At 33.4% G+C, this 13,895-nt stretch overlaps 1 non-coding gene across 1 annotated transcript; it reads right to left on the bottom strand.

Annotated features, from left to right (window-relative positions):
* Positions 1–7,711: 7,711 nt before the first annotated feature.
* Positions 7,712–7,818, bottom strand: LOC114578626. Its single transcript, XR_003699621.1, has one exon. It is a non-coding gene; the product is annotated as a small nucleolar RNA R71 (small nucleolar RNA).
* Positions 7,819–13,895: the final 6,077 nt, after the last annotated feature.

Raw genomic sequence — 13,895 nt, forward strand, 5'->3', positions numbered from 1 at the left:
TAAATGACCTAAGGATAGATCAGCAAGTGCTTAGAATCCTTTGGGATTTTTAAGATATTTATTAAATTGGTTAGACCCTAATTACCTAAGGATCAAACTAAGACAAATAGAGATCAATCAAAGAGGGTTTCAATTCTTATTGATTAAGGGATCAATCAAGGGTATTTAAGGACATTTTAATGAATTTTACAGGTTAAGAATAGCCATTATCAATTAATCAGGATTAAGGTCATTTCTAAGAAGGGTTTTTGAGGCTCCTTTACTTGGGGAACCAAATGAACTCCTAATTTGATGAAATTTGGACCATAGGATTCCTCTTGACCCTAAGGACTAAACCCATTAAATTGAGCTCAATTGGGAGTACTCTAAGGTGGTTAACAAAACCACCCAAGATGAGCTCTAAGTCACCTTCAAATCACTATGGGGGTCTATCCTAGGCTTGGATTGGGACAAAATCAGTGGCTCTACACTCCTTATCTTACACTCATCATCACACAAAAATCATACCCTAAATCCCATTGGATAGGTCTATATCCCCTTTTGAATTTAAGAGTCAAACCATGACCCTTAAACTTAAAAATTAGGGAAATTGCCCTTGAACAACTTAAAATGGGGAGGTAAAATTTGGAAGATGTGAGGAAACATATCTAATTTCAATCTCCCAAATTCCAGACCTGGTGGATATGTATTTAAAAGTAATTAAGAAATTCATAAAATACTCAAATTGAAATTAAACCTAATATTCACCTAACTAGGATCTGGAACCATAGGGCTTTTTAGTCCTCCCTGGAGACCTTTCTAATGAGCCTAAGAACACCCAATTTGGACAAGTGTGCAGGAAGTTTTGAATTTTTGAAGTTCCCTTGAATTTTAGATTTATTAATCCGGCAATTACACAGTCAGCAACCGTTGACACGCTCGCGCGTCGATTCGCCAGGCAATGATTGGCCGCTAAATGGTTAACAGCAGGGTTAACCACAGCCGTTGGATGGTGGATCGAACGGCTGGGAGTATAACAGCTCTTCGATTACCGCGGGTTTAATCCGAGCCGTTGATCAAGATCAATGGCTGGGATTTCGTCTTCAACCTCCCGCTCGTATCCGAGACCGCAGGGCTTCTCCGGCTTGATCCGGCGATCTCGCCGCGTGAACTCCGATGGAATTTCACAGGGAGGATCAAGATGGGTGGGAACCTTCAATCCAAAGATGGAGATTCGTTGGGTGAAGGTTCCTTCACACTTGACCAAACTTACCTAGCTAGGGGAGCTCGGGATGGAGAGATTAACATAAGAAGCCTCAACGGAATGAGCTTCTATATCAGGAAGCTTCAGGGGACGGTGGTATCGAACAGTTCTCCTTTAAGCGTCGGGACCGCGAGGACGGCCGGAGGTGCGACTTCGAGCGGGACGCCGAAGGCTTTCACAGGCGCTTGTTCGAACGGAAGGAGGGATCGATGTCTGCACTCTTAGGAAGCTTATGGAGAGTTTGAAGGAGCTCTGGAATCGGAATGAGAGTGAATGCCAATTCCTCCAGAGGTCTGGCAAGCTCGGGGGTATTCGGCCACCCTTCGGGAGCTTGGACGGCCGGGATTGAGCTGGAGGAGGCTCGGATTGCTGCCAGGTGGACGATGGCGACGTCCAGGGGGGATTGTGGAAATCAAACCCGTGGGAAGTATCCTTGAGCCAGGAATTGACTGGGGGGGACCACCGGAGCTCATTTCCCATTGGTTCCGACCGCCACCGGCCATGGTCTTGGGGTCGGGTTGACCGGGGGAGACCGATGGGGACCATGCTTAGAGCCAGGGGTGAAGTCAATTTGTCCTGGGGAGAGGCCTGGATCGAAACTGGTGGCCGGGTCATTCTCAAACCTGCTCGTTCGAGTTTCTTAATTAGGCTCAACCCAGGTTAGGACCAGACCCTGGGCTTGAGGTGGGAAGTGGATCTGGGTCTGGTGCACCCAATGCAAGGTGGCAATTGGGTCCAATTTGATCTGAGCTGGAAGATGGCTCGGGCTTCCAAGTGTTTTGGCTACTTTGGGTTAGCCTAACTCTTGACCTAAGCTAGCCCATGACATGGGCTGGCTGGAGGGGGTGTATTGGACCTAGGGCCACCTATGGGAGGGTGTTGGTCAGGTTTCAATTGGGCTTAGGGTGAGAGTTGGCCTCAATCCCAAGTGCTTTTGGGCACTTTGGGTTAGCCTAATTCTTAACCCAAGTGAGCCCAAGGGTTGGGTGATCAAGAAGGTGTATTGGGTCATATGGGGAACTCAATAGCACCTTGATTTTGCATTCAATTTGATTTAAGATCAAAATATGGCTCAAGGGAGGCCTCTATTTTGGTCACTTGGGTCAAGCGAATATGGCTTAACACAAGTTGAACCCAAGGCTTGGGTCAACAAGAGGGGTCTCTTGGGTACCCAAGGGGTCATCCCATGCATTCAAAGGACTTGGTTCAAAAATTTGAAAGGGAGGGGTGTATGGGTCCATGGGTCAAACTTGGTTGACATGGTCAACCAGGTTTACCCAAGGTCTAGGTTTGAGTTCAACAAGTTGGGTTTGATATTTGAAATTCATTGAAAGTGGTTTCAAAGAGTTTGAATTGATTTGGGTTTGAAATGCCATTTGAAATCCCATAAGGGGTATTTTGGTCAATTTTGACCCATTTGGTCAACTAGGGTCAAAATGGGTCTGAAAAATACAGTTTACTACTCAATGGGTTAAAATCAAGAGTCTGGGAAGTGATTGGAGGCTTTGATAAGGGCTCCAAGATCAAAAATCTTCAAGGGGTTAGGTTCAGTGGCATAGGCTGTAAATATTTGAAGGTTTTACAGCCTTTGGATTTTAATTCAGATTTCTGGGGTTAGATGGCCTCAGAATGCGCTCAAAATTGGAGGGTAGCCTCTAAAGACACGTCTTATCACTTGCAAGTGATAGACCCGAATTAGAGGACATTTTGACTGGGTTTTGAGATGTTTGAAAAATCTTTAAAAAGGGTGATTAGGACAAGGCCTCAAGACTTTGGATTTGAGTCTGGATTTCTGGATTTGGAATGGATTTCAAATTTGAATGATTGGAGTATCCAAATCATTTACAATCATGTGGTGATTGTTAATGAATGGATAGGGTCAAAGCTAAATCAAAGGTAGGGTCAAAGTCTAGTGGAATTTGGATTCTCAAGTGGATTGAATCAAAGTTTGGATGTGTTTGGAATTTGAATTAATTGGGGTTTGAATTGAATGAGATTTGAGATTTGAATCAATCAAGGGTAGGGATTAAGTTGAAGTTGGAGTTGATCAAAGGTGGGGATTGATTTGAGATTGAAGTTGATCAAGGGTAGGGATTGATTTGGAACTAGATTGGTCCTAAGATTTAGAGGGGTTCTAGGATCTAAGGGAATCCTAGTCTCTAGAGTAGGCCCTAAGGTCTGGCTCTAGGAAAGGATCCTAAGGTCTAGAGTAGATCTTGAGGTCTGAATATAGGAAAGGATCTTAAGGTCTAGAGTGGATCCTAGGATCTAGAATTAATCTGGAGTTTGGAAGGGCCTTAGTGACCTCATATAAAAATGAGGTCAACAATGGACAAATGCAGATTCATTTACTAAGTTCCTTAAAAAAAAAGGGATTGATGCCCAATATAGTTTACTTGGCTCACCTAATCAAAATAGTGTAGTTGATAGAAGGAATGGAACATTGATATACATGGTGAGAAACATGATTAGTAGTTCTAAACTACCTAAGTTTTTGTGGACTGACGCTCTCAAGATGGTTGTGTATATATTAAATAGGGTTTCATCTAAGGCTGATCCAAATAATTCTTTTGAGTTATGGAAAGGTTAAAAATAGAGTTTGAGACATATATGCATATGATTGTGTATCTTAAGGAGTTGGACTATAATATTGGTGCTAAAAAAATGATCCTAAAATATTTTTAGAAGCCATAAGTTGTAAAGAATCATATTTATGGTTTGATGCCATGAAAGATGAGATGAATTCAATGGCAAATAATAATATATGGGATCTTGTTAAGTTGTATAATGGTGCAAAATCCATAAGGTGTAAATAGGACTTTATGAAGACAAAAAGAGACTCATTAGGGAACAAAGAGAGATATAAAGTAAGACTTGATGCTAAAGGATTTCTTTTAGAATTATCTTGGCACTTATTGGGCATTTCAATTTAGAGCTACAACAAATGAATGTGAAAACTACATTTCTCAATGGAATAGTAGATGAGGAATATATCAAAATTTAGGCGTTTATTAAAGATATCTACCAATTAGTTTTCAATATCAACATATAATGGTTCTACCTTCCCTTAACTACATGATCTATATGAATTATGGAACATTATACAACATTTTCTTCTCCCATTTCAAAATATTCTATCTTTTTAAATGATTCACTTTTATTTTCAAGAAATTTCTTCTAAGTGTACATAGTGCAATCATCAAAATTTCACATGTCTAATTTATTTTCTTCCTTAACTTACTGTATGAATATGTCTAAATAAATCTATATAAATATTTTTAATAGCTAGTAGTGATTATATTCTTAATTGAATTGAATTTGGACTTTATTTGCTTTCCTACTTGTCATGCTTCACAAGTTCGTGCTTTGAAATGTTCTATCTTAATAATGCTTATAACTCACTAATAAGTGTAAATTACATATTATTTTATGTGTTTTACTTTCATTGAAAATATATTATTTTAGTTATTTTGTGAAGGAAAAAATATAAAAAGACATAAAATTCTAAGTAGTAAACAACACTACGACGTCTGATAAAAGAACATGGAAATGCTTCCTTCAATATTATAATGCCAAGTTCTCTATTTTTAAGTGCTGCAGTGGGAACATAGATAGCACTATATATAAGTGCCTCTACATTAGGAATAAAGTGCTACAGCGTGAATTTATAATTTCTCATGCCTTGGTGCCATTTTTGCTACTTAGACGTCGTAGTGCTCGAATGTAAACAATGTCGTGGCATTATAGTTGTAATTTCCAAGGCCACAATCTCTCAATGAAAAGAAACAATTGTTAACTAAATAATTGATCCACGTCTTTGGGTGTCACATGAGTGCAGAAGTTCTAATGCTGAGTGGCAAGTTCACTTGAAAGGCACAGTGGTGCCATTCTTTCAAGCGACATAGTGGCAAATGCCTTTGCATATATTTTTTTATAAATAGGTATGATATTATATTATAAGAGAGTTCAGTCACTTATGTAAAATTAAGTAATTTTTTAGTACTTTTTTAGTTTCCTCTTAGAATAAAATTTAAAGGAGGCTAGGGAAGTATAAGATAAAATCATTTGGAGTATTTAACTCTTGTTTCTTGAATTAACTCTATAAGTTATAGGAGGAGTGTAGAGGAGATACTTTGATCCTTCATGGTAATATCACTCTCTTGCATTTTCATTCTTTCATGAGTTTAATGAAAATGAGTTTGCTAATTATTCATCTTATGTATAGCTAATTCTCTTGCTTTGGATTGATGTTGTAAAATTCATATTCAGTACTAATGAATACTCTTGTTCTATAATTGTTAAAATATTCTTTTAATTTTATCCAGCTCTTTTTTTGATACATAGACTGGCCATATGTGTAGTTAAAATTTAGTGTGATGTATAACCTAAGCGGAATAATGCAAGAATAACTAGGAGTGTTGAGATAGAATGTTTTCATACCTTAATATTGGATGTAAAATGTTCTAGGTTCTTAAGGAGATATTATAACTATAGGAGGTTAGAAGATATTCTTTGCACCCCTACAAGCTCACATAGATCTAGAAATACATATAATTATAATAACATTAATATGAGGAGTCTCATTAGAAAAATATGCAATTTAAATTCATCAATTGAAAACACTTTAATTAAATATTGTGTATAATATTTTTACTACTTTATTTAGTGAATGAATCTCCAAAAAATATCATTTATATTTCAGTATGATAATTATTATAATTAGAATAAAAAGTAGTAGTTTTTTACAAGTATACTTCCTCGTGGGTTTGACACTCTACTCTATCACTTTATTACTTAATTTGGCACACATACTTGTATATATTAAGTGGGATTTTGTTATTTAATTTTTATATCAAACAAATTCATAGCATTGTTTAGGGGTGATATAGCCCTAGATTTTATATAATTCAGAAGTTCACTCCATAGCCCCGTTTAAGTTTTTGGCCCCGTTGCATTTTTACTATTTTAATTATATTATTTAATTATATTATATAGCTTCTTTTTTGATTTAATTTATATGTTGATAGCATATTCATGGTTGCATGCTTTATAGGTATAGAAAAGAATATTTGTTGTTTGATGCTAAAATACAAAGAACCCATTTAAAATTTTTTTAAATAATAAATATTATAAAAAATGGTAGAACTTGTATTCAATCAAGATCATTCTAGACCTCTTAAGGATTATTCTAATGCTTTAGTATTTAAAATTTATCACAGTATTAATAGACCTATGATAGGAAGTATAGTCATATGTGTAGTTAAAATTTAGTGCAATGTATATATTAGATAAAGGAATGAAAGAACAACCCAGAGTATTAAGATATGATATTTGTATGCCTAGACATCGGATGCAAAATTTTCAAGGTTCTTAAAGATATATTATAACTATTAGAGGACAAAAGTTATCCTTTTCACACCTACAAGTTTGATAGAGATCTAGGAATGAATATACTCTTAATCATGTTACCATGAGGATTATCATTAGGAAAAATATGTAATTTAAATTCATCAATAAAAAAAAAATCACAAAATATTATATCTAATATTTTTACTATTTTATTCAGCAATTGAATCTCCAAAAATTATCATATGTATTCCAGCAGGATAATTATAGTAATTAAAGTAAATAGAAATAGTTTATTAAAAAAAATGCATAATTCTTCATGGGTTTAACACTCTACTCTATCACTTTATTAATTTATTCGACATGTATACTTGTGTATATTAAGTGGGATTTTATTATTTATTTTATATATTAAAGAAAACCTAAGAGTTATTAAGGGGTGGTAGAGCTCTATATTTTATATAATTCAAAAGTTCACTCAATAGCCCCCATCAAGTTTTTGGCCCCGTTGCCAAGAATTATTTTTATTTTTATAATTTTAATTATATTATTGAATTAAATTATATAATTAAACCTACTTATTTCTTTTCTTTTTTGTTTCAATTTATATGCTAATTGCATATTTATGGTTGCATGCTTCATAGACATAGAAATGAGCCTTTGTAATTTGATGTTGAAATAAAAAGAACCCTTTACAAATTTTGAAAAAAAAAAGAGATTATAAAAATGAGAGAACCTATATTAAATTAACATCATTTTAGACCTCTTTTGGATTATACTAATCCTTTTAATTGACAAAATTCATGATAACATTAATAGTCTTATGATCCATGCTAATAATTTTAAATTAAAACTTGTAATAATTTAGTTGATTCAAAATTCTTAGTATGGGGGAACTCATGTTGAATATCCCAATTTAAACTTAGCCAATTTCTTAAAAATTTATGTAGTATTTAAGTATAATGGTGTTAGTGTTGATGCTATTAGACTTAGACTATTCCTATTTTCTCTAAGAGATAAAGCTAAGATGTGGTTCAATTCTTTACCCCACACTCTTTAACCACTTGGATTGAGTTGTCTCATAAGTTTCTTGTTAAGTTTTTTCCACCTTCAAAGACTACTAAACTTATAAATAATATCACTTCTTTTACCCAATTTGAAGGAGAATTGATTTATGAGAGTTGGGAGAGATTTAATAAATTGCTTAAGAAATGCCCTCACCATGCTTTACCTGATTAGTTAGTTATTCAAACATTTTATAATGGATTAATAGGATCTCTTAGTGCAATCATCGATTCTACAGCTAGAGGATTATTATGTTGTAACTTAGTTTTCATAACTATGTTTTCATATCATGTGTGTTTTGGATGATTCCAAAATATTTTTATATTAATTACTATTTCTCCAAACATATATTGAACATATTGCTTTTGTTGTTTGTTTGTACTAACATTTTAGAAAAATCATACTCTAGACAGTTGAAGATTTCAAGACAAATTAGACTAGGATTAATTGTATTTGAAGTATATACTTTTTATAATTTTATTGAGTTTGAGAGAGTGAGATTGTAATTGGATAACCGTGCAAACACACACTAGAGCATGTAAAAAATTGTAACTTTTAAAACTAATCGTAGGGTACGATTTTATATTGTATGGGATGATTTAGTGTGAACGTCCCTCCAAAAGTAATAAATCTAATCATGGATGGAAAAATTTATAAGTACTATTCTTACTGTATGAAGTTTCCATTATACAGACGACATCTAGAGTAAAAAAATTGATACATATATTTTCATCCATACGAACATGTAAATTTTTTGTACTATTTATCTAGGACAAACTTGGGTTCATACAGACGATGTTCAGAGTATGAAATTGATGTGAACATTTTTGTCCATATGAATAGGTAAATTTTTTGAATTATTCATTCGAGATTAACTTAGGTTTATACAGACGACATCTAGTGTATGAAATTGATGCAAACATTATTGTTCATAGAATCAGGTACATTTTTTGAAGTGCTCATATAGGATGAACTTGGGTTCGTATAGACAAAATATAGAGTACGAAATTGATGTGAATATTTTCATCCATATGAGAAGGTAAATTTTTTGAAGTGTTTGCTCAGGACAAACTTGGGTTTGTATAGACGATATCTAGAGTATGAAATTGATGTGAACATTTTTGTCCATATGAAACATGGTTTGATTAAAAGCAGTTCGTACTGTATGATGTAAGTTCTTACTGATGACTTTTTGTGTATGAATTTGGTTTGTACAAGATCGTACGAGCAAAATTTGAACTATTAATACATATGGTTGTCGATCATATTGTATGATCGTGGATGATCAAAATTAATTTTTTTAGTTTTATGGATGGTTTTTGGTGTCTTTTATATATATAGTCCTAAAAATTGACTAAGGATGACTTCTTCTCATTTTTTTCTTTGAGAGCAAGTGTGAGAGTGATTTGAGAGAGTGTTTGAGAGAGAGTTCTTGCAAGCAGAGTGTGAAGAGTTCATAAGGTTGCCTAATAGTGAGAATCTCTAAGTGTTCCAAATCTCTTCCTTTCTTCTTTTAAGATGCTCAAGAGAAGATCTTTGAAGAAGATTCGGTTCTCTGTTGACACTTAGAGAGTGTAAAAGGATGACAATTATCTGTCAACACGAGGAGGATGTAAAAGGATGTCAATTTTCTACCGACACTTGGAGAGTGCGAAAGGATGATAGTTCTCTGCCGACATATGGAGGGTGTGAAAGGATGATGGTACTTTATCGCACCGGGGATTGGTGGAAGAGAGGGTAATTGTAAAGGATTCTCTGCTTTGTTGTGGGAGAAAAAGAAGAGTCAATTTGGTAATAGTGCAATACCTGAAGAGGGAGTCTTCAGGGAGTAGATGTAGGTCTAGTTGCCAAACCACTATAAATTTTTTGTGTTCTTTTTTTTACTGCAATTCTATTTTCCTGCACTTTTTATTTTTATTGTTGAAAAGTTTTTTATTTGAAATAAATTTCTTTGTACAAAAAGTATAAAATGATTTTCTTAAAATTCCAAGAGATTTTTAAAATAACCAATTCGCCCCCTCTCTTTGTTAGCATTAAGATAATTGTTATAGGTCTAACAACCTATACGGACTATTATATTAATGTCTAAGCCATTTGAGAAAGCATGTGAATTAATAGAGGAAATATATACTCATAATTTTTAGTGGCATGCTGATAGAGTAAATCCTAAGAGAGTAGCAAGTGTTTATAAAATTGATGTTTTGTTAATTTTAACTATTTTTTGTAACAATTTCTAGGAAATTAGTTAACTTAAAAGTTAAAACTAGGATATATGGGTATAACAATATCAATATAGGTCTAAAATTTTATGCACCATAGCATTACATCATGTAACGCTGTAGCATTATCAATCAGATTTAGAATAACTCCATCAAGATAGGAATGATAAGATATTTTTGGATGATTTTGTTATGTAACTAGGAACCCAATTACATAATCAATCTAATGCTCTTAAAAAAAATTGAAGATTAAATAAGACATCTTGTTATGTTGATTAATTACCAAAATTCGGAAGAATAATGTCATAATATCCAAATAAAAAGTGACAAATATTTGGGAGACCTTACAATGATAGTGAAAATGAATAAGTAGAAAACTAATCTTCAATTGAACAACCTCACTTTATAAAAGAACCTAAAAATTTAATTAAGAAGGTTATTTAGAAACCACCAACATCGTTTCCTCAAAGGTTAATCAAATAAAATCATGAAAAATAGCTCAAAAAATTCTTAGAAATATTGTAAAAATTAAGCATTAATAAACCCTTCTATGAAGCTTTAGAATTAATACCCACTTATTCAAAATTTATAAAGGATATTTTGAATAATAAAAATAAGCTTGGAGAATTTAATACTACAGCATTAATTGAAAAGTGTAGTGCTATAATTTAAAAGAAATTTCATGAAAAGTATAAAGATCATGGGAGTTTTATCATTCCTTTAACTATTGGTGAAAAATTTTGTGGGAGAGATTTATATGATTTAGGTTCTAGTATCAACCTCATGTTACTTTCTATTTTTAAAACATTTGATAAAGGAGATTTTGAAGAAACTTTTGTTACTCTTCAGTTAGTTGATAGATCTTTCACATATTCAAGAGGGGAAATAGAAGTTGATAAAATCATTTTCCCTATTGATATTATTATTTTAGATATTGGAGAAGATAGTAAAATACCTTTCAGTTTATGAATACTTTCTTTGCTACTGGAAAAGCCATGATCAATGTGCAAAAGGGTGAATTGACTATGAGGGTTCAAGATTAGGATGTTATAATTAATGTTCTTAAATTAATAAAATTCTCTCAAGAGAAGAATAAAAAATTTTTTGGTATGGATTTTGAAGATGTTGTAATAGAGAGTTTAAAAGAATAATTCTTAGAAGGAGAATTATTAGAAGAGGAAGAAGATGAAAGAATAATCTGATGTTAGGGAGCTCTATTGTAAAAAAATGAAGGGAAAGAGTTTTTGATCAATGGAAATTTGGAATTGTTATAATCTTTTTCTTTTAAGTTTTTTTTAAAACCATCCATTGAAGAGGCCCATAAATTAGAGCTTAAAGGTTTACCTAGTCATATCAAGAATGCCTTTTTAGGTAATAACTCTACTCTTCATGTTATTATTTCAGTAAATTTAAAACCACATCAAGAAAATAAATTGATTAGCATTTTGAGTAAATTTAGTAGAGCTTTTAGGTAGACAATTATTGATATTAAGGGTATATGTCCCTCAATTTACATGCATAGAATTTTAATGGTTGTTAATTCAATATCAAAAGAGCACCCTCCAATAAGACCTAACCCTTCCATAAAAGATATTGTTAAGAAAGATATTTTCAAATTTCTCAAGAATTATCGCAGGTTGGAGGATTTGCATAGATTATAGGAAATTAAGTAAAGCCACTAGAAAAGATTATTTTCCCTTTCCTTTTCTTAATCAGCTGTTAGATAGGTTGACAGGGCATCCATTTTTTTATTTTCTAGATGGATATTCCATATATCATAAAAAATCTCTTGCACTTGCAGATCAAGATAAAACTACCTTGACTAGTCCTTATTAAACTTTTGTTTTTAGAAGAGTGTCTTTTGGTATTTGTAATGCTCATGCTAATTGTTAGGAAAGTTAGTATTTGTATGTATTACATTCTTGCAACTTGTATAGTTTTGATGATACCAAATATTATTATTTTATGTGTTGTTATCTCCTAACATTTTTTGGAAGATTTGTTTTTACTCTTGTGTATACTAATATTTCAGGAAAATCGAACTCCAGACAACGAAGACTTCAAATAAAATTCAGGATGAAATACTTTGTAATTTTGAAGCTTGTACTTTTTATTTGAATTAAATTTTAGAGGGAGTGTTTGTAATTGAGTGAATAAATTCACACACACTAAAGGAGATCTTGAAAAAGTTTTGTGCTGATCGTACGGGATGAACATTGTTCGTATGGGATGATCAGATCAGTTATCTCCTTGTAAGAGCAATGGAACAGACAAGAATTGAACTGGAAAATTTTTTCTAAGTCCTGATCATCAAGGATGAAACATTTTCGTCCTAGGACGAGTTGCTCTATGTAAGAATTTTGTCCAGACGAAGTCCAGTTCTTCCCAGGACAATGGGAACCGACTATGGCTGTTTCTAGCAACATTCTACAGTTTTCGGAACCGACCTTTGATATAACTATTTGTACTGGACAAAATTTTTCATCCCAGGATGAACCTATTTCGTTCTAGGATGAAATTGGTTCATACTGATGCACAAATGGTTCATACGGGACAGTTTTTTACAAAGTTCGTCCGTACTAACTCAGGTTCGTACGGGACGATCCACTGCGCAGAAAAACTTGAAATTAGCCGTTTTTTGGACGGTTTTTCATGTCCTTTCTATATACGGAATCCTAGAAACTATTACAAGTGCATTTGGAGTTGTTTTATTTTGAGAGGGATCATTGAGTGTGAGTGTTTTGGAGAGATTGTAAGAGTGAAGAGTGAGAGATCAAGTGAGCGGTTTGTGAGGGATTCACAGGACTACTTGAAGAAGAAGATCTCTTTGTTTCTGCCCATCTGCTCTGAAGGCTCTCAAGTGAAGTTCAACAACATCGGTTTGGTTCTATGCCGACACTTGGAGAGTGTAAAAGGATGACAAAGAGTATATTTAACAGTCATTGTGTCTTCGTTCTTTTGGAGAAAACTAGAAGAGAGAACTTGAAAGGGAGAGAGGAAAGGGTGGAGTTTGAGAGGGAGAAGATATTTAAAGGGGATTTCAAGGTAGTGTGGAGGGGATATTCACACGGTTTCTCCGACGAACTTGTACATCAGTACCATCGGATTCAAGGGTCGTCTTGAGGGAAGTTTTGGCTAGAATAAGATCTCTTTGGTGTCAAAGAACTCGGCTACTCCGTCGCACCGGGGAAGGTGAAAGTGATTTTCTACAGGCTTCTCCGCCTTGCGTTGGGGGCAAAAGGAAAGTCACTTAGTGGTATTAGTGCAATACTCGGAGGGTGCCTCCGGGGAGTGGACGTAGGTCAAGGTTTGACCGAATTACTATAAATCTGGTGTGTTTTTTCTTATTTTTCTTCCGCATTTAATTTAAATGCAAGTTGTTTACTCTGATTGAAAATTTTATTTTTAAACTTTAAATTTAACTTGCATTAATAATATAAAAAATTAATGTAGTCAAAATAATAGACATAAAATTGACAATCTTAATAATATCAAGTTATAAACATAACTTAAATTTAGAAAAAATTAGATTTTCTAATGAATTCAACTTTATGTTGCAGTTCAAAGTATATCACTTGTAAGATAAAAAATTTTAGGGATTTTCATATAGGCTAACGAACATTTAAAACACAGAACAAAATCACTTAAATATTCAAAAAATCTAAAATAATACAAGTACAAAACACAAGTACATAAACTATAAAAATCTTCATATCACATTCCAAATGTCTCACAAAAAGATTCATTTTCAACATTTTACCCGTATAGCCATTTATATGCGTATAGAAGAAGTAATACAAATCATCCAGGACGATCAGGAAATCGTACAGTACGATATGTATTGGAAAAATAAACACACACAAAAATAAACAAAAACACTAGACACAACACAACAAATAATTTCTCCCCCTTTTTGACAACATCAAAAAGTGAAGAAGAAAAAGACTAGAAATGTAAGCAGACGTATGAAAATCATTTGAAAATTTAACCTTTAAAGTGATTGACATAATGTATGCAAATAC

Source organism: Dendrobium catenatum, unplaced genomic scaffold (assembly GCF_001605985.2).
Source record: "Dendrobium catenatum unplaced genomic scaffold, ASM160598v2 original_scaffold_98673, whole genome shotgun sequence".
Classification (NCBI taxonomy): domain Eukaryota; kingdom Viridiplantae; phylum Streptophyta; class Magnoliopsida; order Asparagales; family Orchidaceae; genus Dendrobium; species Dendrobium catenatum.